This window comes from Jaculus jaculus, chromosome 14 (assembly GCF_020740685.1).
Source record: "Jaculus jaculus isolate mJacJac1 chromosome 14, mJacJac1.mat.Y.cur, whole genome shotgun sequence".
Classification (NCBI taxonomy): domain Eukaryota; kingdom Metazoa; phylum Chordata; class Mammalia; order Rodentia; family Dipodidae; genus Jaculus; species Jaculus jaculus.
Genome location: NC_059115.1, coordinates 39,926,011 through 39,938,655, shown reverse-complemented (window position 1 = coordinate 39,938,655; position 12,645 = coordinate 39,926,011).

Below are 12,645 nucleotides of genomic sequence, written 5' to 3'. Positions count from 1 at the left end.
TATCCTCACTGTTCTACATCTGAAGAATTCAGACACAAAGCAACTTAATGTATTTCCCGAAGGTTACTCTGGCCAGCTGGACTAGGACTTTTCAATGGTTTTCCAATCTTTCTTCATGATATCTGGAACACTTGCTTTTCTAATTTTCCCCCTATTTTTTTTCCCTTTAACTGCAAAAATCCAATTTCCCCAGTTATTTTGCACTGATACATCATGCCACACATCACTGACAAAAGTATTCTTCACCTCCCACACCACACTTCCGTCTGCAAACACCAGGCCTCTCCTGGTAAACTGAAGGGTGTGTGGTTCTTCTTGTCAAAATCAAGGCTACTGATTTGAGAGCTCCCCTTGGCTTCTCTAACACTTCATTCTTTATTCTTTCTCTACTATGGCAGCAATGCCACCTTTGTTGCATTTTTCAATATTGTATTTTATTTATTTATTTACTTGAGAGAGAGAGAGAGAGAGAGAGAAAGAGGGGAAGAGGCAGATAGAGAAAGAATGGGCATACCAGGTCCTCCAGCCACTGCAAACCAATGCCAGAAACATGCACAAGCCACCTTGTGCATTTGGCTTACATGAGAACTGGGAATTGAACCCATGTCAATAGGCTTCATAGGCAAGCACCTTAAGTGCTACACCATCTCTCTAGCCCTCCTTTCTTTCTTTCTAAAAAAAAAAAAAATTAATGTTTTCTTTTAATATTCAAAAGTATTAGCTGAAAATCAAGTTATTTAACCATGTTATCACTTTTTCCAGCTAATTTAATCCTTCTGGATTAATTGCTAAAGTCAAATAGATTCAGTATCTGTTTCTCCAGTCATTTACAGTGTCTCTTTTGGTAATGGATCATTTCTGTGGGCCTGGAAATAGGGTTAAATATTTCCCATGTTTAAAATACCTTCCTCAGGCTGGAGGGATGGCTTAGAGATCAAGGCACTTTCCTGCAAAGTGAAAGGACACAGGTTCGATTCCCCAGGACCCACATAAACCAGATGCACAAGGTAGTACGTGCATCTGGAGTTTGTTTGCAGCAGTTGAAGGCCCTAGTATGTGTGTGTCTCTCTCTCTCTCTCTCTCTCTCTGTCAAATAAATAAATAAAATAAAATATATTTAATGAATTAAAATACCTTCCTCAAGTCTATGTCTTCATCCAGTTCTTGTCTGCCACCTTACATATACCCATAATAAAAGTAACCAAAAGAGTTCATGGTTGAGGAGCTCGCATAGTGGATAAGGTGTTTACTACACAAGCATGAGGACCTGAGTTCATATCCAAAGTGCCCAAGTAAATGCCAGGCAGGCATGAAGACCTATCTGTAATTCTAGTGTTGTGAGGCAGAGACAGGGGTTTCCTGGGGCAATCTGACAAGCTACATTAGCCAAATTGGCAAGGTCTCAGTTCAAAGGAAAGACCCTGCCTCAGTTAAAAAAAAAAAAAAAAAAAGTAGAGAGCAATTGAGAAAGACACCCAATATAAGCCTCTGGCTTGTACATTCATACTCACTTGTATCTGTGTACACACACATGTGGCTACACAAATGCAAACATATATACCACACATGCATAGGCTGGAGAGATGGCTTAATGGTTAAGGCGTTTGCCTGCAAAGCCAAAGGAGCCAGATTCAATTCACCAGGCCTCATGTTAGCCGGATGTACAAGGGGGGTGCAAGTGTCTGGAGTTTGTTTGCAGTGGCTGGAGGCCCTGGCATGCCCATTCTCTCTTTCTCTCTCTGTTTCCCTCTTTCTCTGTCAAAATAAATAAATAAAAATTAAGTAATTTTTTTTTTTAAAAAGAAAGAGTCTCTATTCATGCAGGCTCATCTTTATCCCCTTCTTTCCATAACCAACTCCAATTTTTTCTCTGAACCTCTTCCAGAGAAATGCCCCTTCCCAAGGGTGGCAGGCCCTCCATTCTTCTAGTTCTAAGAGAAACATCCCTCTTTGTCCTCATCAGCAACTCAATCAGGCCATGCTGTTTGTCTCAAAACATCTCCTTTTTCAGTCTTTCCCTCCTCCATGAGTTGCTCTCCTCATTTCCCCAACCCTGTTCCTTGTGAGACCTCTAAATGGTGATGTTCCTCAGGGTTCAGTTCAGAATGTTCCATTTTCTCTCTAGATTTTTGATGAAGTTCAATCATTTCCATGATTTTGAATAGTCTCTCTTCTGGTCATCTTAGAAAACTATGTCAAATCTCACTAGTAATGTGGCATCCAGTAATTCACTCCCTAGTGAAGGATCTTTGACACAAATTCTTCTGAGGGAAGGATACTTTTCTAAAACAGTCACATGACATGTGGGTGACATAGCTATTCACCTGAACACACAGACTGTAGACAGACAGCTGTATCGTAGAGAAGATCCATGAGCTTCCCTCAAGTTGAATGTGAACTACTGGGTTCTGGAAGTATGGCTCAGAAGTCAACTTAATTAAAGTCTCTTTAGAATGAGTGGGCTTATATTATGTCATATGTTCAGAGAAGCACGGATTAAAAGTGGTAAGTCACTTTGTTACCCTAGTGTCTCTTAAAAATTGCCACCATGAGGGCTGGAGAAATGGCTCAGTGGTTAAAGGCACTTGCAAAGCCTGTTGTCCTGAGTTCAATTCTGAAGTATTAAAAAAATTTCCACCATTGTGATAAATATCTGGAATAATTATTCCAAAAATTTAGCAAATGGCCATACACTATTTACATATCCCTTCTGAAGATAGTGTGACAATCTGGAATACTGGACTGGGAGTCAGAATATTTTTAAAAATTATATTAAGTTCTTATGAAAATGCAACATATGCAATGACAGAAACAAAATTTCATCTATAAAAAATGTCCACAAATGACTCGGCAGCTATTTCAAGGGTCTTTTCTTAGTGAAAATGTTTTACATTTCTCACTCATGCATACCAGAAATGATCTCTGAATCTAAACATAGACACACATATGTTTGCATTTGTCTATGCTCTCTTCCAGCAGACTATACATTGAATCATAACAGTCGTTTGTATCCTTTTTATCTGAAAATTGTTCCCTTTGACATATCTAGAGATTTCTTGTTCTCTCTAACAATCATTTCATTGAATAGAGCTATCATTTTATTTCACCCACTGCTAGCCATATAATTGCTTCCAAGATTTTGCTATTACAAGCAATCCAGCAAGAAAACATACTTGCTCTTGGATACATGTGTGAATGCATCTGTGGGGTAATTGTCTGCAACAGCACCTGCCACAGTGTTTGTCTTCATTCCTCCATCTGACAGTTTCCAGGGACACTTCAAACCATTCTGCTCAGCTTCTTTCTTCATGGTTCACCCTGTTTTCAGCAACATTAGAACCATTAGAACGTGGGACTTTTGTGGATAAAGGAACTCATTAGGTGCATGCCAACTTTCTGCTTCCAGTGCGTCACCGAGCAAGCACTGCACAGTATAGAACAGGAGAAGGCGTTTTATAAGCTATTGAAGGATAAGATATCAATGGGTGATAAATGTTTAAATTCCTTCTCTTCTCATTTTGCAGTTGCTACTTTTCCTTATGAGACTAGATGGGGCAAAAATGCTAATTTTTTCTCCCCTGTGTATTCTTAAACTAAGACGTTCCCAGAGAGTTCTACATTTTCTCAGTTTGCTTATAATACACATGAAATATAGTCTGCTGATTTCTGTTTGAAAAAGTCTATTTTTATTTCATTTTTGTGCATTTTGCTTTGAAGTGTCCTCACAGGGTTCAGCAGAATATACACATATGCAGTCACACTCATACCACCTCTAAGATTGTGTGAGAAAATTCTCCTGCAAAAGGGTTATGGGGCAAGTTTTTCTTTGCTTCTAAGAAGATGGAAGACTCCCTGACAAGGATTTTATTTTCATTGTAGTGGGCTGTCAGCATGGCCATTTATCATAGCCTGCATTAATAAGGAAAGAATAGAAGAAAGACGGCTTGCTGCCAAACAGCTTGGGGATGTCCAGGCTCTGCAGATCAATCTGAGCACACTGGCTATTGTCTGCTCATCAATTCATTTCCATTGACTTTCAAGACAGATAACACCAGGCCCCTTTCTAAGGCATGATACTAAACTGACCGCTATCCTCTCTTTCTATTCCAACCTTTTAACTCCCACAGGATACTCATCATGGTGGCATATTGTGTGTAGATTAAGATACTTCCCTGGAAATCAACTTGTGGCAGACATTGCTCTTTCACTGTCCAAATGCACAGCAAACTCTAGGATCTTTCAAAGCAAATAGGCAAAAAGAGACTGGCATCATATATATTGGACATGCAAAGGGAGACACTTCTGTGTACCAGTGATAGCATAAATTAACCAAAACAAATCACAAAATGCTTTCAAAAGTAGTGGAAGCCATGTGAGCCACAGAGGAAGACTACAGAATTTATTTCCACTTGGCTAGTGTAGTGCATATTTCATGTTTTCTTTTATCCAGGGTTCATTTTACTTTCACCAAAAAGAAATTTCTGGGTCTTTTGTTACTGTTATTTTTAAAGTAAATATATCCTCCAAGACCTTCAGATTTGGTGTTTGTGGCTATTGGCTAAGCTCCCTACCCATCCATGTTCAATATATTTCACTTTACAATGCATTTCACTATACATCTCATTCTGTAACCTTCATTGATTGGTTCATAAAGAACCAATGAAAAAGCCGGGTGTGGTGGTGCATACCTTTAATTCCAGCACTCGGGAGGCAGAGGTAGGAGGATCACAATGAGTTTGAGGCCACTCTGAGACAATACAGTTAATTCCAGGTCAGCCTGGGCCAGAGTGAGATCTTACCTAGAAAAAAAAAAAAAAAATTAAAAAAAATCAATGACCACAAAGAACTGGTGAGGTACAATTAGAATTTCTGGATTCTCAGGTATTTTGAGCAGGGGCTCAAAATGTTAAGGGTATAAACAAAATAGAGCCCTCAAGTGCCACCTCATACAATGAGAATTCTGCCAATATAACAGTGGGCTAAAATAAGAGATAGACTGAAAGCACTTCTGCAAGCATTCTGAGAGGCCCCAGGAGACTAATTCTAAATGACTATCTTAAATGAACTAATAAAATTCTCAGAAATGTAACAAACTACTCTGTGCTAAGTTTTTATTATAACAAAAGTAATTACAGGGCTGAAGGGATGTTTTTGTGGTTAAATGGGCTTCCTGTCACAGAAAGAGGGCCTGAGGCTCCCTGACTTTGCATCTACTGAACCCATATACATAGCTGGATGTGGACACACGTGTCCGCAATACTTTTTCCATGAGGAAAATGTCAGGAGAATTGTCAAGGAAAAGCTCCTGGATGAGTAAGAGACTCTATCACAGGAAAAACAGGTAGGTAAGTAAGGGAGGGAGATATTGAAGTTCTTCTTTTCCTTCCGTGGGTGAGCACACAGTGTGTCACATCTGCACATGCATGTGCATACATCACATACATACCACCCCACCATAATACATATATGCCAATAATAATACTAATTTTAACTCAAATGAAACTCCATTATTGAAATGAGTACCCTGAATCCCAAAGGTTCAAAATCATGCCAAAGCTTTATTCTCATTCTGTGTTTATCTGTCTCTATTTGTTCAGGACCAAGCAGTTTTAAAATTATAAAATCCTAAAATACCATCTTGCTAAAATCCCTCCATATTAATTTTATACTATGCCATGAGAAGTCAGTGGTAAGACCTATACTGATGGTAATTATGAACAAGATCATCCAGATCAGACATAGGGACAATCATGAAAGCTGTGAAAAATAAAATAAAAGGCACAGGAATGATAAAAAGGGAAGAATTACTGGGGCAGTATAAGATTCAAGAGATACCATGTCTGGGATTTGGCATTCTGAAAGAAGCTATAAGGTTGAGTGGTACTTCTGAAGCTTATAGAGAGGCATAAAATCCAGAGCTTACTAAGGAGGGGGTCATGATAAGCTACTTGCAATTTGTGCTGGGGCCCTAAATAGCCCTATTATAAAAAGAATAAACTATAAGTGAAACATCACTTCTGACCTGATCTCACTTAAGATATATCTGGATTTCCTAGAGAAATATCCACATATAAAACTGATTTGAACTAATCCCCTTACTGAATTACTCCTGAATACATGTTTCAAAAACAGGATTTTCTCAAGAGGAAAGTAACATCATCTGAGACTACAAGTTATTTTTACAACTCTTAGAAACAACGGCTAGCACTGAATCAAATATAAGGACATACAGAACCTTAGGCATATGAAAAAGATTCACTGGAATCACATTGGGAAAGAAGATATTGAAAATAAGCCACAGAATCTTCTTGTACCAGAACTAGATTTTAATACAACTGTGTTTACTATTTCAAAGAGTTAAAATACATGGCAGAAACAATATAAGACAAATCAAACAGAAATTATATAATGGAAAACTATAAAAATTGAGGACTCTGAGGATAAACTTGACATACATTAGAATCTATTCAAAAGGGAAATAAAATGTGTCAGAAGAAAACATTTATTATGAATTTTACATAGACAAAGTGATTTGAAAAAATAAAATAATAAAATAAGAGAGACAGAAGAAATGATAAAAAGTTCAACATATACTTAGGTAGAATTCTAAAAATATAGGAAAGAAAGAGAGTAAAAGGGTAGAAGAAACATTTGAAAATATATATAATACTTCCAGATTTGTTAAATATATCAATTTACAAAGGTTCAATAGTAAAATGTAAATAATATATATGGAGGCATCATGAAAAGAAACTCAAAGGCATGTAGAAATAGTGAAATAATTATGCTTCAAAAGCAATAACAATATTGGCACTGGAATTTCCACAAAAAATACAAATTCAACTACAAGTGATATCTACTAAATCCTAAAAACTAAAATTATGAATGAAAGACATTTTAGATGAATACAAACTAAGATAATTTATTATTAGCAGACTTTCAGTAAATGAATTATACAAAATTCCTCCTCAGATAGAATGGCACCACACAAAAATAAAAGAGAGAGAATGAAACTTGAGAATGATGCAATGAAATGAATATTGGCTATTAAATATTATCTTAAATGATTAAAACACTTGAAAAATATAAAGGTATATTAAACAATTAAGCTTCTTCTTTTATCTTATTTATTTATTTTTGGTTTTGCAAACCAAAACTCTAATCCAGGATGGCCTGGAATTCACTATGTAGTCTCAAGGTGGCCTCAAAGTCACAGATACTCCTACTTCAGCCTCCTGACTACTGGAATTAAAGGTGTGCACCACATGCCATGCTTGAGTATAAAGGCATACTGCCTCTCAAAGCACATGAGTTGAAAGAAGATAAAATATGTAAAGGTATTTCAAATTACTTGGGTTGTTCATAAGGTAAAAGTAGAAAACTATAAAACACTGCTAGAAACAAAGCAAACCTTCCATTTGTGTCACCAATACAAGGAGGAATACACAATGCTCTCAGATCAGAATATGCAGTTTTGCAAAACATATTAATTATCACCAAATTGATCTATAGATTCTTCTGCAATCCTAAAAAAACTCCCCAGTTTTATTGTGGAACTTGACAATGACAACCATAGTGAGCTACTACTCCACAGCTGGCCAGAGTGGTTAAATTTAAGATTAAAGCATACTAATTGTATAGTAACATCAAATCTACACACTGCAGGCATGAGATTTACACTGACATTAGCCCTGAGGAAACAGTTTGGTGTTTAAGACAAAGTTGTATTATGCATACCCACACATTCAGTGACACTCCTTTGAACCATATATGCTACAGGCATCCATGCATATGTGTACCAAGTGACAGAATCAAGGATATACACAGGAGCATCTTTTTTATAATACCCTTTGACTAAAAGCAATCCAGATAACCAGTGATGGTATGACAGAGAAATGAATGGCAATATATTACTGGAATTAATATATGGCAAAAATGAACAGAATATGCACATTTAGCACATTTTAATTATGCCTTTACTAATGTTATTTTTTTTCATTATTATTTGGGAGAAATAGAGAGAGGGAGAGAGAAAGAGACAGATAGAGAATAGGCACATCGAGGCCTCCAGCCACTGCAAATGAACTCCAGATGCATGCGCCCCCTTGTGCATCTGGTTTACATGGGTCCTGGGGAGTTGAACCTGGGTCCATTGGCTTTGCAGGCAAATGCCATAACTGCTAAGCCATCTATCCAGCCCATTGTGTAGCCCAGGCTGCCCTCAAACTCCTGATCCTCCTGCCTCCGCCTCTTCAGCAATACCCTACCAGCATGTGCCACCACAACTGGCCAGATGTAAAACAATAAATAAATTGTAACTTAGAAAAAGAAGTATAAAATCTCAAAAAACATGGCCAGAATAAGCTAGACAAAAACTTTTATGGCATGTGAACCCATTTATATAAAGTTTAAAAAGTGGATAATCTTAAACCATAGTGTGGAGATAATGACTGAAAAGTCAGGGTAGTGATAAGGGACTGAGAGGGATGGGATGTGGATGATAATTATGTAGGTAGCTAGTTAACTTTTGCGTTTTAATGTATATTTGGTATATATGTTATATTTCACCATTAAAAGTATAAGAATGGCCAGGCATGGTGGCACATGCCTTTAATCCCAGCACTCAGGAGGCAGAGGTAGGAGGATTGCCATGAGTTCAAGGCCACCCTGAGACTCCATAGTGAATTCCAGGTCAGTTTGGGCTAGAGTGAGACCCTACCTTGAAAAACCATAAAAAAGAAAGAAAGAAAGAAAGAAAGAGAGAAAGAAAGAAAGAAAGAAAGAAAGGAAAGAAAGAAAGAAAGAAAGAAAGAAAGAAAGAAAGAAAGAAAGAAAGAAAGAAAGAAAGAAAGAAAGAAAAAATATAGGAATATGCCGGGCATGGCGGTACATGTCTTTAATCCCAGCACTTGGGAGGCAGAGAAAGGAGGATTGCTGAGTTCAAGGCCAACCTGAGACTACATAGTAAATTCCAGTTCAGCCTGAGCTAAAGCGAGACCCTTCCTCAGAAAGCCAAAAAAAAAAAAAAAAATTTTTTTTTCTTGAATGCCAGCATGAATCAATTGACCTTATGCCATAGGTGCATATCCTGTAGCAACTCAACAGAAGTCCTTGGAGATAGAAGCTAAGAAAGGTATGATTGAAAATTCTATGAAGTCTGGGGCTGGAGAGATGGCTTAGCGGTTAAGGCACTTGCCTGCAATGCCTGATGACCCAGATTTGACTATCCAGTCCCCACATAAAACTAGAGGCACAAAGTGGGGCATGAGGCATGGGTCTAGAGTTTGTTTGCAGTGGCTAGAGGCCCTGGTGCACCAATTCTCTCTTTTGCTATCTGTCTCTCTGCTTGCAAATAAATAGATAAAAAATATTTTTGAAACTTCCAGTAGGGCTGGAGAGATGGCTTAGCGGTTAAGCACTTGCCTGTGAAGCCTAAGGACCCCGGTTCGAGGCTCGGTTCCCCAGGTCCCACGTTAGCCAGATGCACAAGGGGGCGCACGCGTCTGGAGTTTGTTTGCAGAGGCTGGAAGCCCTGGCGCACCCATTCTCTCTCTCCCTCTATCTGTCTTTCTCTCTGTGTCTGTCAATCTCAAATAAATAAATAAATAAAAATTAAAAAAAAAAAACATTTAACAAAAAATTCCAGTAAATCCTTTTCATTCCTACATTTTGTTTGCCTACTGTATCACTGATACTGGAAAACACACACACACACATACAGACACACAACTCATGACCAAAAAAAGCTCTAGGACAGAAAATGGATGTTGTAGTTTTATTTTTCTTTCTTAAAAATACTTCATGGTCAATATTTAAAAAACTGGACATAGGGTTGATTTTTGCTTTGGTCTCTCAAATGTTGTTTTTTCCTGACATTTTCTTATGGCCAAAAAAATTACAAAAATCCTGAATATTGTGAACTGGAAAGAAAACTACAACTAGAAATATGAAGATTGATTCATTAAACATTGATTGAGTTCCTACTATTTGCCAGGCTGTGTACAAGAGGCTGAAGGTAAAGAGGGCTGCAGGCAAATTCTCTACCCTCATGGTGCTCATGGGCCAGTGTCCTCAACTCTAAGCACCGTCCAGTTACTGAAGCACTGTGAAGGTCAGTGACCTCCTTCCCAGTAGAGATCACAAATCCTGCTCCATTAAACAAGCTGTGAGATCAGGAACAGGGAATATATTTATGAGGACTAGGATATATGGCTATGCTATAAAAAATTTAAGTATTTTGAAGCTCTGGGAAAGCAGCCACACCTCCATCAAACATCCTCATTCTACAAGGTTGATTGATTAGCATTTCAGTGATAATGGAGAGTTTGGAGTGGTACAAGCCAATAACCAAATATCCTAGACTATCTTATCCCCTTTAGTTACCACATGTCACCCATTTATTTCTGTGATCTAGCATTCTGTGACTATTAAGTAAATCTTTTTGGAATGTTCTAGAAGGCCCCCTAGCTTCCAACAACCTGAATGCTAAGAATGTCATCAGATGGCGTCTGAGGCGCAGCAGAGGTTTCCCCTGCTGTGCTGTAACTCACCAACCTGATGTTTCCAGCAATGGATTGGAAAAGTCCCTCCATTTATGACTTTCTTCTGTTGTGTGATCATAAAAGCTTCATGAAGCTGTTGTCACATTTGAACATGGAATTTGGGGTAACCAATATCTGTGTTCCCAGGCCATGGTCACTCATATCAGCACCTCTTATTCCCCTTGAGGTGAGTACTGTTCTGTGTTTTATCAGTCACTCATGTTGCAGGTGCTATTATGACACCAGTCTTCATGAAATATTCATGTTTATATCCCTTAGCATTAAAGTGTGCTACTGTGTACAATGTAAGGACTCAGGGTCTTTGGGTAACTTGCACAAACAACGAAGCATCATAACTCTCATGAAGTACTTCTTAGGTTTTAAAATAGCTTGGAAACAAATCTCCTAGGAGACTAGATTTGTCTGCTCAAGTAACACTATGTACAATCCTTAGCACATATGGTAGTGTGTTTGCAGGTACAATATACAGGCTATGGCTTTACTTCAGTGTAAATAAACCAGAGTGCCTTAAAAAAAAACAAAAAACAAAACAGAGACACACTATAGTTTAAATGTGAAGGTCTTGTGACTTTTGAAAATAAAATAGAAATGTGAAGCACTTCAAACTTGAACATATTCCTCTGTAAACAATTGCCCTTGAGAACATTGAAGGTCAATGAATCATTTGTGCTTTTGCACACTCAGATGTACTTTGGTGAAAAATTTTAAGATAGGGCAGAAAAAAAAAATGCTCAAAAGGATCAGTCCCACATGGTAAAGATGAAATGCGGAAAACAGGAAGCTTCTCCTTCATGGACTCAATGCTATGGCTTTCCACTGTGCTGACTGTCCATCCTTTGTATTTCCAACAGGAAATAGTGAGGCCCTGGTGGAGGATTGCTCCAAGTCAGCTGCTACGCTCACCACACAGTAGCCAAGGTACCAAGAGCAGCTCTGCAGTACGATAAGGAGATATCTCTCACGCTGCTGGCATGGTCGTCTTCTGTTGTGTCATGCCCCCTATGACAGAGCAAATTCACGAATTGCTAAAGTTTTAGAATGTGAATTTTACCTTTCAAGTTGAATGAAGAATATTTTGGCAGTTTCATTTGTTAGAAATGAGGCCAAGACTTTCAGCAACAATGACCTAAGCTTGCAAACATCGCATTTTTTGAGATGTTTATCTTCTAAGGTTGCATCATGTTTCGGATTGGCTCACCAGAGAAACTTACAAGCTAACCTATAAGTAAACTCTACACAAAATATATGTGCCAAGTAGTCTTTTTCCACCATTTTAGGTGACCTAAATGTAAACCTGGCTTACGATAATACTAAATCCAGTGGTACCCAGGTTCAGTTTTGTTGAATGCATGATGTTAAAAAGGCATGGAATCAAACTCAGCATGTAAAAAGTGTGCCTACGTCCACATGCAATGAAGAGAAGTTCTGCCTGAAAATGGTAAGGTTCTCCAATATATGCCCCTTGTTTTGTCAGTTTTGGAGATAATGTTTTGGGAATACTCCCCAGTACTTTCCTTATTTGATGCAGCTCATAAACTCTTCTCAACTCTTTCATCTCCTGGTATGTTGATTGACTTTGCACTCACCAAGAGGCAAGCCTACTGCTTTGAGTTACAAAATGTCTTATATTCTGCACAACTCCTATAACACTGTTGAATACTAAGAATTTTTACCTCTCCAACCCACAAGCTATCCTATTTTTTTTTTCTCTAAAAGTACTTGAGGTGGTTCTAGGCAAGACAGGAATTCCATAAATAAAATTGATTTAAACCTGTCTATGGATCCTGAATAGCAGAGTGTTAGGCAGATCTTTTTCTCAAGAAACTGGAATAAGGATATCCACTGGATCCAGAATATAAGTACACAGTAAAGATGTGTTTGATGAAATGTTACCAGTTCACAGACCACCAGCTAATCTAGTCTGGAAGAAGATACAAGACTCTTGAGGTTGGAAGGTGTTCTGAGAAATAACTAACAAGGGGGAGAAAAGGGAAGGGAAATACTTGCTACCATTTCCTTCATCTCGCTGTTGGATCTGTGAGGAGGGCACCTTATTCTTTAGTTAGAACTCTATGATTTCTCA